The following is a 4,912-nucleotide window of genomic DNA, read 5'->3' on the forward strand; positions in this document are numbered from 1 at the left end:
GACCCCGCCCCCACCCACAAGCCATAAGGAGAGATGCCAATACGGCTTCAGGCCCGGTGTCTGAGCAGAGAAGAGAACGAGAAGGGCAGGTACTGAGTGGGAAGGTGGCGGCAGGGACCACAGCCCTCATGCTCTCGGATTAACATCTGTCGGGGCAGACAGGTTCTTTCTCTAGAACTGAAATTCCGTTGCTCTGATTGGCCTGACTTTGTCCTGTGCCCATTCCAGAACCAAACATTATGGCCAGGGAGTGTGATGCTCTGATTGGCCAGTGCTGGAGTAGAGGGCGGAGTCAACTCCACCCAAACCATGTGGAGTGACAGTAGGGTGAGGCAGAAAGCAGTTACTGCTGGAAGAAGGGGCGTCCCAGAAAGGCCCCAAATGCCCTCTCTCCTCCCTGCTCCTCCTGCCCCCCATCTCAGCCCCTTAAATGAACGTCTGGTAGGACTGCATCCCGGCCTGGTTCGCTGGGCCTGCCCGTGGGGCCTGCCTCATCCCTTTGAGGACGAATGTGTCCGATGGTCTATTTATTGTAAAAATTAACACTATTAGAGAAGTCATGCCAAGAGCTTTCCGCTCAGGCGGAGAGCGGAGATCCCAAACGGACTCCCTCCACCTTTTCCGAGTCTGATCCTGAGGGCGGGAGCGTGGATTCACAGCTGTGCTCAGAGCCGCCGGCGGAGACATTGAGCAGGTCCTAACCCTCTGCTGACTGATCTCCGCGGGGACCCGCGGGGACCTGCAAGTTGGCTATTCCTCTTTGTTCCGCTTCAAGTCTTCAAAGCCCGGTGAGGCCGAGTGTCGTGCCTCAGCGGCTGGGAGGTTCTGTGATCTCACTTTCCACGGCGCTCGGCTCATTGAGGGGGGTTCCCGGAGCCGGGGGCCTCCTCTGCGAGAAGGTGGGGAACGCGCTCCTCACTCAGGCAGGCCGCCAGCCCCCCTCCGGAGCGGGGACCACAGGTTACGCACCGTTTTATCCTCCGTGCTTCATGCCAGCGGAGGATGGCCTGTGAAATGCCTTTTCTGGAACACACACAAGTTCATGATGTGACTGCTCTTTGCCGACCGTCACGGACTCTGTTGGTTTGATAGCTTCATTGGCCCGCCCTTCGCCAGGTCTGGGTCGTAAGTGGTTGTCACTGATCAGACATCACTTCCTTTGCGATGCCTTCTTTTTTATTTTTTAAAAAATATTTTATTGATTTTTACAGAGAGGAAGGGAGAGGGATAGAGAGTTAGAAACATCGATGAGAGAGAAACATCGATCAGCTGCCTGCTGCACACCTCCTATTGGGGATGTGCCCGCAACCAAGGTACATGCCCTTGACCAGAATCGAACCTGGGACCCTTCAGTCTGCAGGCCGACGCTCTGTCTCCTGAGCCAAACCAGTTATGGCTATGCCTTCTTCTTCTTTTTTTTTTTTAAATCTTTTAATTTTATTTCTGACCACAATAGCAAAACATGCTCATTATGGAAATTTGGAAAATCCCAATGAAGAGAAAAAGAAACACGTAACTCTAAAATTGTTGTGTAAGCTTCCATTTTACCATGAACATGCCTACAGATTGTTACAAAGAATCATCACCCTACACACGCATTTACCTCTCTCACTGAACAATATAATGGGCACGTTTTTCTGTGTCATCCGATGCTTTTCATGACTGCATGGCATTCAACTGCAATTATATTATGTGTCCATTTTTTTCTCTAGCAAACTGTGTAATGAGCATCCTTAAGGACAAATCATTGTGCAAATATATGGGCATTTTCTTGGGGTAAATTCTCAGAAGGATTGCTGGCTCATAAAATATGGATATTTTTAAGGCTTTTGGGAGCTAATGCTACCAAATCACTCTTTGCTGCCAATGGTAATGTCTTCATCATTGGTCCTGATGCCAGTCCTCGCAGCACCGCTGGGCAGTGTCTAAGTGCCCTGGCCGCCCAGCGGGCACGTGCTGCCAAGAGCCGACCTGCGTGGCCGGGGCCTCCTCCTTCCATGGCCCTTGGTTCCCTACAGGGAGCTGGTCTTCCAGGGTCTGTGCTGCCCATCGCTCCCTGTGCAAATGCTTCTCTTAAAAGTGGCGGTGAAGCCGAACCGGTTTGGCTCAGTGGATAGAGCGTCAGCCTGCGGACTCAAGGGTCCCAGGTTCGATTCCGGTCAAGGGCATGTACCTTGGTTATGGGCACATCCCCAGTGGGGGCCGTGCAGGAGGCAGCTGATCGATCTCTCTCATCGATGTTTCTAACTCTCTATCTCTCTCCCTTCTTCTCTGTAAAAAATCAATAAAATATATTTAAAAAAAAAAAGTGGCGGTGAGTGCAACCTCCAAGTTGAGACTGTGGGTATTCAGGGTCCTGCTGGGCCCTCAGCTTTCATCCTCAGGGGTTTCACATTGAACATCTTCAAGCAGGGCCTGCAGGTAAGGCTCCCCCCCCCCCACCCCCCCTGAGAACCCCAAGCAGGGCCTGTGGGTAAGGGGCCTACCACCTGAGAACCCCAAGCAGGGCCTGTGGGTAAGGGGCCTACCACCTGAGAACCCCAAGCAGGGCCTGTGGGTAAGGGGCCTACCACCTGAGAACCCCAAGCAGGGCCTGTGGGTAAGGGGCCCACCACCTGAGAACCCCAAGCAGGGCCTGCAGGAAGGCCCTCCCTGAGAACAAGGCCCTCTCTCGGAGGCCAGCGTCAGCGAGGCCTCTGCCTCAGAACTATCCCAACCACAGGGATTATGCGCCTGGAGGCTGCCCTGGTCTGCAGGGTCGGCCGTGGCGATTTTCCTGCAAAGCGAGCTGAGGTGTGTGGGCCAGGCGGCCCTTTAAAGCCATGGCTGACCGTTCTCTGTGGCCTTTGCAGATGCCAGCAGCGCGTGGCCAGAGAAGGAGGTGGTCACCGGAATGTCCCTGGGCGGTCCGTGCACATGTCCCGGCTGCTGGGCCAATGGGAACCCATTGCTAATGGCTGCGAGGCCCGAATGGCTGGCGGCGCCACGCGGCCTGTTTGAGGCTGTTCCCGGCCCCGGGCCGCCGGGGGAGCGTCTGGCAGGAGGACCAGAGGCCTGTTTTCAGGGAGGCTGCTAGCGACTGTCTGCGGACGCACAGGGCAAGGCCCATTCCGTGGAGCCCACACGTTTCAAAGAAAAGTGTTTTCATCAACTAGCCTCACCGCAGTGCTTCTGTGTTCCGAAAGCCCAGGAAAAACTTATTTCTAAGTATCTGGCAGCGAAAGGTTGAAGGTGGGCATGCGTGCGTGTGCGTGCGTGCATGTGTGTGCTTGCATGCGTGTCCAACATGTTGCATGTGTTTTCAATAATCCCAGCATCTTCCCCTCTAAAAGGAAGCAGGAAATACAACTGCAGACTTTGAAATTTAATTTTTAACAGGATGTGTCTTTAAATAATCCTAACATATCAAAAGGAATATGTATCCTTAAAAGCTTTAAAAATATTATCAAAGTAATGGTGAAGCAAATGCGGTGCCTTTAATTTAAATTTTTTTTTTAAGGATGGCGGTGTCTGAACACTGAACACGGAATTTCAACCGACGATCAAAGGCGACAGTGGCGCCTGGGCCCGGGATGCCGCTGCCTCACAGTTTATAATCAGTTATCACAGGACCATTAAAAGCCTATTAGCTGGCATTCCCACAATTCCTCAGGGCAAGGGCAGAGAGAGAGCAAAATAACTTTGAATGCAAATGGAACACAGCGTTGCCGGGAGAGGGTCTTTTAATTACGGCAGCGAAGGGCAGCGTCCCTGGATGCACCCGCCCCAGCAGCGGCCGAGGAGAGGATGCAGTGTGAGGTCTGAGCACGCTCGGAGGTGAGGGAGCTGGTTTCTTTGGGAAGAGACTGACTGGAAAGCGGGGGGCCGGGTCCAGACCCCCACTCTGGGAGGAGGAAGAGCAGGGGCCTGTTACCGTGTGCTCACTGCTGGGAGGTTGGTGGACTCGCACTGCGCCCTGGCCGATCCAATGAGCCTGAGCAGGACCTCGCCCAGCGGTGGGCGCAGAAGCCCAGTGCACCTCCGAGCCATCGTCAGCTGAGAAGTTTGATTCATGTTTCCCACCCGAAGGCGCCTCCGCTGACATGTCCCCTGGCGGCCGATTAGGGGCTGCGAGGTAAGACAGCGCCGTCCTGAGACTTCAGAGAAAACACTAGAGCAGCGGTTCTCAACCTTCCTAATGCCGACACCCTTTAATACAGCTCCTCATGTTGTGGTGACCCTCAATTTCACTGTTACAAATTGAACATAATTAAAGCATAGTGATTCATCACAAAAACAATATGTAATTATATATGTGTTTTCCGATGGTCTTAGGCGACCCCTGTGAAAGGGTCGTTCGACCCCCAAAGGGGTCGCGACCCACAGGTTGAGAACCGCTGCACTAGAGGGATGTGGGCAAGAAAGACAGCTGACGGTTTGGTGACAAGTAAGGCAGAAGCGGGGGGCGGGGGGGATGGCGGGGGGAGGCTGGAGGCCACAGGGAACAAGCCAGTCCTCCCTCCAGCGAAGGGATGTATCCACATCCGCTTCCACGCCCGGCCTGTCCGATTCCGCCATCGGGGCATCGCTTGCTGAGCTCGTGCACAAGGAAGGGACATGGGTGTCGAGGGCGCCCAAGCGAGATTGGATGCTGTGCACCCCGTTTGCCTTTCCTGACGCCCCTCGGGCAGCACTTCATGCCCTGGGACGTGAGAGCAAGAAAGGACCGCTTGGCGGCATCCTCACCAGAACCAGGTGACGAGCCCTGGGTCCCTGCGGAGCGGGAAGCGGGGCCCAGCCAGCGCGCAGCGAGCCTGTCTTCTCCTCACCGTTGTCAGGAGGCCCCGTCATGAGCGCCCAGCTTCCTGCCCATGGATGAGATCTCCCTTCTGTTTACAGGCCAAGGAGAGGCTGCGGAAGCTGCGGGAGCTCT

The sequence above is a fragment of the Myotis brandtii genome, unplaced genomic scaffold (assembly GCF_000412655.1).
Source record: "Myotis brandtii unplaced genomic scaffold, ASM41265v1 scaffold656, whole genome shotgun sequence".
In the NCBI taxonomy this organism is placed as follows: Eukaryota; Metazoa; Chordata; class Mammalia; order Chiroptera; family Vespertilionidae; genus Myotis; species Myotis brandtii.